Here is a 12,819-nt window from a genome sequence, read left to right as displayed (position 1 = left end):
AACAGTACAATTTATGCTACAACATCAAAAATTGGAAGAACTACTACAAGATTACCTACCTGTACACGTTCTCCCATCTCCTTCATAGCCAAAGTTACATCTACAGTTGTATGATGCATATGTGTCGATACACACAGCCTTCTCATCACAGTCATCTATACCATGAGCACATTCATCCACAAGAGCTGAAAAAGTAAAGAGAAAGTGTAGTTTTTCATTCATTCCTACTAATGCGTATAATTGTTTCTAGTCCACACTCAATATTACATGACGCTCTAATAATTTATAACTACTGATATGTATTGTTTCTAGTCTACTCTCAGTACTACATGCAGCTCTAACAATTTATAACTACTGATATATATTGTTTTTAGTCTACACTCAGTACTACATGCAACTCTAACAATTTATAACTACTAATATATATTGTTTCTAGTCTAAACTCAGTACTACATGCAACTCTAACCATTTATAACTACTAATATGTATTGTTTCTAGTCTACACTCAGTACTACATGTAGCTCTAACAAGTTATAATTACTGATATATAGTGTTTCTAGTCTAAACTCAGTACTACATGCAGCTCTAACAATTTATAACTACTGATATATATTGTTTCTAGTCTACACTCAGTACTATATGCAGCTCTAACAATTTATAACTACTGATATATATTGTTTCTAGTCTACACTCAGTACTACATACAGCTCTAACAGTTTATAACTACTGACATATATTGTGGTGGATGGCAATCTTTTTACATTTAGCCAAGCCAAGCCGATGTACAGCCAAGCCAAGCCGAGTCAAGCCACTGCCAAGCCAGAGCCGTACCGACTCGGTACTGAACCGAGCTGGACCGAGCCGGGCCGAGCCATGCCAGGTCTAACCGAGCAGAACAAGGGTGGAGTTTAGCAGCTATATAAGCACGAAAATTTGCAGTAGAGAGCAGAGCTGTTCTGAGCCTGTTCATTGCCTGTTACTTGATTCTGTCTTGTACACTTTGATGAAATAAACAGAAATATATGTATTGAACTCATGCACGAGCCTTGTAGCAGTGGAGTAAAGTGAAAGTCGCACAAAACCTTTACACTGGTGGCAGCAGTGGGATTGGTAACAATCCCAAGAACTCCGCCACAGGACTTGCATTGGATCACTGGACTCTGGATAAACTAGGGCTGCCTGAAAAACGGCAACACCACTTCTACTGGAAGAACTTCTTAATGGAAGAAACCCAGAGAGAGCTGTGGAAAACCCTTCAGGATTAGTAGATGCACTGCTCCGGGAGCAGAAACCTACTAAAATGACTTATCTGAGGAAGCAGCAAGCTTCTACTAAAAGAACCTCCTACCGGAAGAAACTCAGCAAGAGCTGCGGAAAGCCTGCCAATCGGATCCGGTAGATGCATTGCTCCAGGAGCAAAAACCTACTAAGGGATCCAGCGAGACTTCCTTTAAGAAGTGGTGTGCTTCTACTGGAAGAACCTCCTATAGGAAGAAACCCAGAAAGTAGCCAGCAGCTGCGGACACAGTAGAGACCCTGCTCTGGAAAAGGAGCAGAAACCTACTAGGAGCCAGACATGGCTAACAGAAGAGCCAGGAGCGCTGACTCGGAGTCGAGGCACTTGAACTGGTGTTGCTGATGCTGAGAGCTCAGGAACTGGCGCCGTGCTTTAGGACTCCTCAGTATACTGAGAAAGGAAATGTGGAATATTTTATTGCTTGCTTCACAGAAGTAGCCGACGCTAACCAGTGGATGGAAGGAGCAACTCTATTGCACCTCCCGGGAAGTGTTGGGCCACCAGGCTGAGGACTGTGGCCAAGCCGAGGACCAGGAGGCTATTTTCAATGCCCTCCAGGCAAAGTTCAGACGATATGCTAGCAGGCGCTGAGCCAACTCAACACCTTTAGGCGAGAGGAAGGGACGACGCTGCAGGAGCATGCTATGGAGGTGGAGAGGCTGGTGCGCATTGCGTACAGGGACCTACCAAATCGCCACCAAAATAGCATAGTTATGGAGACTTTCTGCAGCTCGCTAAGGGACACTGCCTTGCAGAGACATTTTTTGGCCATATCTACACCCACGCCGGCAGACAATGACTTTCTCCAAATCCAGGGAGGCAAACGTATGCCCACTGAATCTTTGGTGCGAGTCCTGGAGGGAGGAACCTTTGACCAGGTGAACTCGGTCGAGACAGATGTTATAGGACAACTAGTCTGGCTGGTTCAAACTCTCACAGACAAGGTTGAGCCGCTCCAGGAGCAGGGGCATGCCCCAGCTAAAAAAAGGAGCCAGCCAGCTACTCTTTGCTGGGAATGTGGCCGACTGGGGCATGTAGGGAAGAACTGCCCTCACCACACTAGACCGGCTTCGGGAAACGAAGGATGGCCACAGCAGTAGCTCCGACTACTGGCTGTGCCAAGGCCAAGCAAACACGAAATTTCATAGGATTTTACGGAAATCGACAACAGCGGATGGCTGGTCTCAACCAGCAAGGACTAGGCCAAAGAAAATTCATGTACAGGAAGGATCTGTGGTGACACAAAATTGAACTTGGGTGAGATTAGTCTGGACAGCCCCCCTGTCCCGGATATTGTTGACGCCCCTCTGTGCAAACGACAGGGACGTAACCAGAAGCGGCGGCGGGTGACCCCCAAATTCTCTCCGCCCCAGACACTGAGAACCATCTCCATTGAACTGGACAGTCGGAAGCCTGCCTTAATAGCGGCAGGGCTAACCCTTTCTTCACCTTGGGAGTGGCAATCACGGGAGCAGCAGAATTGCTCCGGGTGTGGTATGGCCTGAGGTACTGACCCCACCCCACCACAGAATGGAAGCCTTCCAGGCCTCACGGAGGATGTCCTGGAGGACACCACTAGGGCACAAGCCCTCAGCCGACTGCACTCCACCAGCTATTTTCTCCCAGGAAAAGTGGAGGGGCGGCCCATCCAGTTCCTACTGGACACGGATGCACCACCAATCTGATTAATAAACAGGTATTTGATCGATTGCCAGGAACCGTGCAGGACCGACTCGAGAATAGTGACAGCCAGGGACTATTGGCTGACGGAACACGGCTTCCCTTCTACAGAATAATCCATCTGACTATCCGCTTGAGGAACGTGAAGACGGAGGAGGTTTTTGTAGTGAGCCGCCTGAGCGAGGATGCCATCCTTGGAATGCCGCTCTTCGTGGCTCATCAATGCCCCATGGGACTAATCGAGTGATTTCCCGACAGACCTCCTGTGGCCAGTAGCCTGAACCAGCCAGGACCAAAGGAACAAGTCATCACCCGCTGCATGAACACTACGGAGCGGTCGCTGACTTTCGGTAGGGAACCACTATTGGCACTTACACGGGAGTGGGAGCCCCACAGGTCGACGAGAACGATTCTTTACTGTGTGACGCCGATCCGATTTCAATCAATGGATTGCCGGCTCACCTTAAGGAATTGTTCCAGTCGGCCTGGTCGAACTGTGAGGACAGGGGACAAAGGTCTAGGTTGGCAACCTTGCTGCGTCGGTATGCTACCACATTTAGTATGGGTGATGACGATGTGGGAAAGAACTTGGAGGTGGAACATTTTATTCCACTTAAAGAGGGTACTCCCCCAATCCCACAACCCTCTCACAGACTCGGACCAGAGAAAGAGGCAGAGGCCGAAAGGCAGGTCCAGGACCTGCTCAAACGAGGACTCATCGAGCCCACCGGAGGAGCTTGGAGCTCCTTCGTAGTGTTGGTCCAGAAGAAGGACGGAAAATGGCACTTCTGCAGTGATTACCGGCGTCTCAATGGCGTCACGGAGCAGGATGTCTACCCGCTACCCAGGATCGACAACAGCCTGAACACCCTGTCCGGCAGTCATTATTTTAGCACGCTCGATCTGGTGAGTGGGTACTGGCAGGTGCCCCTGGATGCAGAGGCGCAGAAGTCAGTTTTCTCAACACGGTCCGGGCTGTGGAAATGGAAAGTGTGTCCTTTCGGATTGACATCCGCCCCCGCCACGTTCCAAAGATTCATCGAACGCGTCCTACATAGCCTCCACTGGAGAACGCTGCTGCTATATCTGGATGATAGTATCGGCATCGCAACGGATTTTGATACGCATCTGCATCGGCTAGTGGAAGTCTTCCAGAGACTCCACAAGGCCGAACTAAGGCTGAAGCCCTCCAAGTGCGAGCTATTACAACCCCAGGTTCGCTACCTGGGGCACATAGTAAGCCAGAACGGACACGAACGCCAGCGGATGTGGAGTGGGGCCGTGCTGTCCCAAGTGCAGGAGGGCTGCGAGAGGGTCATTGCCTACTACAGCAAAACCTTCACTCTCTCGGAACGCAATTACTGCATCACTCGGTGGGATCTACTTGCAGTAGCAAAGGCGGTCAAGCACTTCCAGCCGTATCTGTATAGCTGGGAGATCCTCCTGCGGACAGACCACGCGTCACTCCGGCAGCTATGCCGGAGGATGGAATCCTCAAACCATGTAGCCCGGTGGCTTGAGATCTTGGCGGAGTTCTGCTACACCCTGGAGCACCGGTCAGGGACTCGCCACGGGAATGCAGATGGATTGAGCAGGCAAACCTGTGAGGACTGCCGGCAATGCTCAAGCATTGAACAGAGGAATGGAAGCCCCTCGCGGAAGGAGCTGGCAAAGGAACAAGGGCCGATAGTCGCGTGGGTACCGACCAGTTGCCTGGATGGGACTTCCGCCCTCGATAAGGCGGGATTGACCCTGGGCAATGTTGCATACCCCGGAGGGCTGGCCGGCAACCCGCACGGGACTCCCACCCCAACAGTGACAGGATTGAACCTGGGTGCCGGGGGTTTTCCCGAGGGGCTATCAGCCCCGCCATGAATGACAGGACCAAAGGACAAACTAGCAAGGACACAGGCTACCGGTCAGGGACTAGTGGCCATCATGTACCATGCCATCGCCACAGGAGAAGAGTTGCCAGCAGAACACCTGGAGGTCAGGAGCAGAGAGCTGGACATCCGGCATCACATGCATGGATCTCTGCGCATACAACAGGATGGCGTGCTGGAAGCATGCGTGGCCCCGCAGGGCCACGCTAGATGGTGCACCATCCAGCCCCTGGCCATGCAGAAAACCATGGTGTGGCAAACGCACAATCTGGCTCACTCTAGGGTAGAAAGAATGATAGGTCGCCTCCAACTGACCTGGTACTGGCCTGGGCTGACGTCCACAGTCAGGCGGCTCATCAAGAGTTGCGAGGTGTGCTAGGCTGCAAAGCATAGAGGGACAAAGGCGGCTCGAGAACAAAGAAGGCTCTACGCAGGACGACCCTGACAGAAGGTGGCCATGGATTTGGTGGAGCCATTTCCTGTCACGCCAAGGGGGAACAAGTGGGTGCTGGTTCTCACCAACCTCTTCACCTGGTGGCAGGACACATTGGCACTACCTGACGCCACGGCCCCGGTGGTTCCCAACGCACTGGATGAGCGGGTTTTCTGCTACCTAGGATTGCCCGAGCAGATCTACACAGACCAGGGGACACAGTTCGATAGCCAACTGATGTCCGAACTGTGCCAACTCTGGAACAGGGAAAATCCACACGACTCCGTATCACCCACAGGCAAATGGAATCATAGAGCAGAATAACCGGGGACTCGGGGAGTCCGTGAGGGTGCTGCTTTTGGCTCAATGACGGGATGAATGGGACCTACTGCTTTCCCAGCTGATGAAGGCATACAGAGGCACCCCCCCTCTGTGACTGGAGAAACGGCCAACATGCTAATGTTGGGACGGGAGCTGAGGTTGCCAGACCAGCTGAAAAGTCACCCCCACCGACCGACAAAACACTAAACGCTAACAAAAGCAGTTTTGGTTAGCTCAGAAGCTTTCAGTTAGGCTGCCAATATAATCATAGTGGTAGTTGTCTTTAATAAGGTGCTAAATAAAGCATGGGTTAAGCATTTGTTGATGCTGGCAGCAAACTGGCAGCAAGGCTGGGCAAACCCATTCTTAGTGAAGCAAGTCAATTGCTGGATATTGCTCAATTGTTACAGTTTAATGTTTGGAACAACAGCAAAGCATGTTTACAGGAATGTAACATGCTTGTTTTATGTTTTATGATTTAACAAGCATATTCATACCTGTTACATCATAGAATGCAACAAGCATTGGATGTTTGACACAAAGAAAAAACGTGTAAACAGCAGCACACTGTATACCAGGCTTACAGTGAGATATAAAAGTGCATTTACTAAAAGAAGTGTGTATGCTGTATGTTATGTAATCTTAATTGGGCACAAACAGAATATTGCCTTAGTGTAAACAAGACCTTCTGGTTACCTAATATTTTATTCTAATCAGTGTGTGCATCGTCTTTGATCTACAATGTCATTGTCAGCTCTGAACAAAATAATTACAGCATGTACATATGTTTTATTGCTAGCGAGTATAGTTCATGTACATATGTTTTATTGCTAGCGAGTATAGTTCTATTTTAGCTCAATATTAACCTGAGATCTATGAGTATTTAAAACATGAATTTGCTCAGAGCACCCAAATTATTTCCATAACTCGATAGCAATGACTAAACTATAGGCCTTCTGTAAGCTAATTCCTAGTGTGTTGATTTCTACAGTTTTATTCTTTAACACAAGTATGAATTCTAGGTTCATTAAAATATGTCACCAGCTGAGAATGATATACGCAATAATAATATACACAATAATAATAAACACAAAATTAATTTACGTCCTCATAATCTGACTATTCAGGAAAATATAAACTTTCCTGCCCGCGAGCACGCTTTTAAGGTGCAGCGGAGACTGCAGACAGTGCACGAGGGGCTTCGGCAAAGCCAGATGGAGGTGCGACAAAAGGATAAAGAAGAGCCTCTGCTGTACGCCCCAAGCGACTGGTTATGGCTCACGAACAAACGCCGGAGACAAAGAGAATATCCCAAGCTACAGGCGAAGTTTGTGAGACCATACCAGGTCTTGAAGGCCTGAGGGAACCACACATATCTGGTGGAACGGCAGGGACATTTTTCTATCTAGAGTGAGAGAAGGCTGAAGCCTTATCATGCTTGCCCAGAGAGGTTGAGACAGGCCCTAGCCACTCTGGAGCCAAGGAGAGGCCTCAACACGAAAGGCGCTCGACCCAGCAGGCCAAAGAGAAGGCAAGAGAAGGGCAGGATAGATCTTGTACCAATAATGCCACCCCTAAGCTGGGAAAAGTTGCTAATAGAAGCTGCAAAGAGTCGAGAAAAGGAGGTAACTTCTCGGGAAAATCTGGCCGGACCGGAGAAAGAAGTAATTCCAGGACGCCCTCCAAGTTCCGAGGAAATCAATCCGGCCACACGGAATAAAGTTACGGGAGAACCGGAATCGAAGTCGGTAGAGACTGAATAGACCGCAACTTTAGATCCTATCAGCCCTGCCATCTAATCAACTCCGATCCGGCACAATCCGAGGCCCGCCCGGACAACTAGGAGGCAGGAACGATACGGAGATGGTGTATACTACTCTATGAAATTAGCGGAAAACGATCCGGAGGTCACACAGGATAGAGGCAAAACGGGTCTCACGGATGCAACCGAGGATTTCTTGTTAAAGCACTCGTTTTCTTTGGACGACATCAGGGCGCTGGAAAAGATGAAGAGCGAAGGCAACACATCTCTACAGGATTTACTGACTTTGGTCACAATCAGTTTGAAAGAAACTGGAGACGGAGTGGGTAGGCCAAGACTGGAAAACGTGGTGGCCTACAAAAGGAGTAACACGGAGAGGAACATAGCACGACGGCCGGATTTTGCCTTGTTGGAGATTACTGAGGAGGGAGCAGAGGCGCTGTTGGATGCCACTCTGACAGAGGACAGCGTAGAGGAGCTACTAAAAGAAGTCATGCCAGAACCAGTGGAAGAAGAGTGCCGGATGGCTGCTGTGCGCACAAAGAGGAGACGGGTCAGTCCCCCTTTACCGGAGTTGTCTTCTCCGCCTCTGTTGCCATGAGGGAAAGTACACCCATGAGGAAGCCGGAGCCAAACAGAATCAGGCCACGGAAGAAGACCATCGTAAGGACCATTAAGTACTTGTCTTCCCGGACTGTAACACGAGCGGAAGAGCAGGTGAAAGATGGGAGCTGCCGGATCTGCCAGTTAACAACCAGCACCCGGCGGGTCCAATTTCACAAGCTGCAACACTACGCCGTGTTTGTGTGCTCCTGCAATTTGCAGAACGTGTCGAGGGACCAGATGTTGCTGCACCACGCGACTCACTAGCAAGGAGGAGTAGAGCCGGCGGTATATCTGGTGGACCAGAACTCCTGGGAGCAGTTTCGCCAGGAGAACATGAGGGGCTCCCTGACGATGGCTGCCTGCACACCCACGACCAGAAGAAAGAGAGGTCGCAGCCCCCGAAGAGGGTCACAGCGGGCTAGGACACGACTGCGCCCCCCAGCCCGGGTCCGCCCGGCTTCAACCGGGAGGAGCAAGACAACAGTTACTGTGGAGCCCGCCGGGTCACGCACCCTGGCCGAGGTAATATAATGGACTTCAGCCAGCCAGACCCTCCTACAGACGCAACACAGCCAGGCCCGGTTGTTAACACAGGACGCCCAGGAGCGGACGAGGGCTGCCGAGACTAAGCAAGCGGTCTTACGGCAGGGACATCTGCAGGGCCGAGAACTACTATTATAGGAGGAAATAGAGCGCCTCCACTATGGAGCCCGCCAGCATGAGGCTCTGGCCCAGCGAGTCCTTCCACAAGATGTGAATTGAAAACTGTAGTCGCTAATGGGGGGAGTGTGTGGTGGATGGCGTCCCCTGACATTTAGCCAAGCCAAGCTGATGTACAGCCAAGCCAAGCCACAGCCAAACCAGAGCCGTACCGACTCAGTACCGAACCGAGCTGGACCGAACCGAGCCGGGCCGAGCCATGTCAGGTCTAACCAAGCAGAACAAGGGTGGAGTTTAGCAGCTATATAAGCACGAACATTTGCAGTAGAGAGCAGAGTTGTTCTGAACCTGTTCATTGCCTGTTACTTGATTCTTTCTTGTACACCTTGATGAACTAAGCAGAAACATATGTATTGTACTCATGCATGAGTCTTGTACTAGTGGAGGAAAGTGAAGGTTGCACAAAACCTTTACAATATTGTTTCTAGTCTGCACTCAATACTACATGCAGTCTAACAATTTATAACCACTGATATATATTGTTGCTAGTCTACACTCAGTACTACATGCAGCTCTAACAATTTATAACCACTGATATATATTGTTTCTAGTCTACACTCAGTAATACATGCAGCTCTAACAAGTTATAACTACTGATATATATTGTTTTTAGTCCACACTCAGTATTACGTGCAGCTCTAACCATTTATAACTACTGATATATATATATCATTTCTAGTCTACACTCAGTACTATATGCAGCTCTAACAATTTATAACCACTGATATGTATTGTTTTTAGTCTACACCCAGTACTACATGCAGGTCTAACAGTTTATAACAACTGATATATATATATATCAGTTATTATAAACTGATTTTATAATAACTGATATATGATAAACTGATTTTATAAAAACAGTATTTATATATGTATTTATATATATAAATATATATATAAATATATATATATATATAAAAAAATTGTTTCCTCACCCTGGATACCCCGTATGGGTGGTAAATTCTGCTCTAACTCGGGTCTCCTACCAGAGACCTGGGAGTTTGAGCACTCGCCTCAAGATCTTAGCTGTTCCCAATAGCGCACTTTTCTGCAACTCAGCTGAGTTGATTGTTGTTGGTATTTAGTATATTTGGTATTTATATATATATATATATATATATATATATATATATATATATATATATATATATATATATATATATATATATATATATATATATATATATATAGACAAAGTGGATGCTGCACAGTTCGTTAACCCACCTTACAGCAGTAATGTCTATACTAACATCGGCAAACTCTTCATCCAACTAGTCAAGAAGGATTTTACGACAAAGCACCCACTACATAAAATATTTAACAGCAACAATATCAAAATTAGCTACAGTTGTATGAACAATATAAGAGAGTCCATCAATGCTCACAAAAAAATTATACTGACTGCCAACACCGCAAATGAAGACCGAACATGCAACTGTAGAAAAAGAGAAGAGTGCCCGATGAATGGAGAATGCCTGAAAACATCATTAATTTACCAGGCTACTGTAAAAACCAACACCGATTCACCAGACCAAACATACATTGGACTAACAGAGAACGCTTTCAAGACGCGATTCACTAACCATAAAGCTTCTTTCAACCACCCATCTAAGAGAAACTCTACTGAATTAAGTAAATATATATGGTCACTAAAGGACAATAATACCAACTACACAATATCATGGAAGACTCTAAGACATGCTAAAGCATACAACACTATCTCCAACAAGTGTAACTTATGCCTATGGGAGAAATTCTTTATTATTTACAGACCATCACTAGGCACTCTTAATAAACGTAACGAGCTATTATCATCATGCAGACATTCATCTAAGTTTTTGCTACGTAATTGTATCACTTAACTATTTGGCTTTTGGCTTCTTACACTCATCCAATTATCAGCTCATCTAACTCTGCATAACAGCGTATTTATTACTGGGGTATGAAATTCATTTTAGACATTTTATCTGAAGAGTGTGATACTTATTGTACCACATGAAACTATTAGTAATAAAATGTTTAACTTATAGAGTGAAGTTCCACTTATACATAATTAATATATATATATATAAATATATATATATATATATATATATACATAAAATATTTATAAGTGGAACTTCACTCTATAAGTTAAACATTTTATTACTAATAGTTTCATGTATTATAAAATATTTATAAGTGGAACTTCACTCTATAAGTTAAACATTTTATTACTAATAGTTTCATGTATTATAAAATATTTATAAGTGGAACTTCACTCTATAAGTTAAACATTTTATTACTAATAGTTTCATGTATTATAAAATATTTATAAGTGGAACTTCACTCTATAAGTTAAACATTTTATTACTAATAGTTTCATGTATTATAAAATATTTATAAGTGGAACTTCACTCTATAAGTTAAACATTTTATTACTAATAGTTTCATGTATTATAAAATATTTATAAGTGGAACTTCACTCTATAAGTTAAACATTTTATTACTAATAGTTTCATGTATTATAAAATATTTATAAGTGGAACTTCACTCTATAAGTTAAACATTTTATTACTAATAGTTTCAAGTATTATAAAATATTTATAAGTGGAACTTCACTCTATAAGTTAAACATTTTATTACTAATAGTTTCATGTATTATAAAATATTTATAAGTGGAACTTCACTCTATAAGTTAAACATTTTATTACTAATAGTTAGTTATTACTGTGCAGCGTCCACTTTGTCTATATATATACATATATATATATATATATATATATATATATATATATATATATATATGAATATATATAAAAGTTATATTTATACACATTAGTAAAAATAGTGCTCAATGTTAAGAGTAAAAACAGAGCTGATATGAAACTATGTGTACTAGAAAACTAGAAGTTTAGTTAAAACATTTTATTACTTAAAGTTTTGGGCGGTAGGCTTGCACTCTTCAGATAAAATCATTTTATCTAAAGAGTGCAAGCCTACTGCACGAAACTTTAAGTAATAAAATGTTTTAACTAAACTTGTAATTTTTTAGTACACAAAGTTTTATATATATTATATATATATGTATATTATTATGCATATTACAATTATGCATATTACATATATATGTATATATATATGTATATATATATATATCAGTTGTTATAAACTGTTAGACAATTGTTTCTAGTCTACACGCAGTACTACATGCAGCTCTAACAATTTATAACTACTGATATGTATTGTTTCTAGTCTACACTCAGTGCTACATGCAGCTCTAACAATTTATAACTACTGATATACATTGTTTCTAGTTCACACACAGTACTACATGCAGTTCTAACAATTTATAGCTACTGATATATATTGTTTCTAGTCTATACTCAGTACTATATACAGCTCTAACAATTTATAACTACTGATATATATTGTTTCTAGTCTACACTCAGGACTACATACAGCTCTAACAATTTATAACTACTGATATGTATTGTTTCTAGTCTACACTCAGTGCTACATGCAGCTCTAACAATTTATAACTACTGATATATATTGTTTCTAGTCTACACTCAATGCTACATGCAGCTCTAACAATTTATAACTACTGATATATATTGTTTCTAGTCTATACTCAGTACTACATGCAGCTCTAACAATTTATAACTACTGATATATATTGTTTCTAGTCTACACTCAGTGCTACATGCAGCTCTAACAATTTATAACTACTGATATATATTGTTTCTAGTCTACACTCAATGCTACATGCAGCTCTAACAATTTATAACTACTGATATCCTGTATATTGTTTCTAGTCAACACTCAGTATTACATGCAGTTCTAACAATTTATAACTACTGATATATATTGTTTTTAGTTCACACTCACTAATACTTGTAGCTCTAACACTTTATAAAATACTAATACATATAGTTTTTATTCCAGAGCAATACAGAAAAATAGTCTAGTCAACATACTAGATAGTTTTTTAATGTATTTATTAAACTGAACTAAATTCAGTTGTATATATTACTGCGATAGCTGGTAGGATATTAAATTTTGAGACGCTCTTTTGTGTTTATGAAATATTTTCATATTTGTGCATTTTACATGTAGGTAAATTGTTTTTTGCTTC

The sequence above is a fragment of the Watersipora subatra genome, chromosome 8 (assembly GCF_963576615.1).
Source record: "Watersipora subatra chromosome 8, tzWatSuba1.1, whole genome shotgun sequence".
Classification (NCBI taxonomy): domain Eukaryota; kingdom Metazoa; phylum Bryozoa; class Gymnolaemata; order Cheilostomatida; family Watersiporidae; genus Watersipora; species Watersipora subatra.
This window is presented reverse-complemented; position numbering follows the sequence as displayed.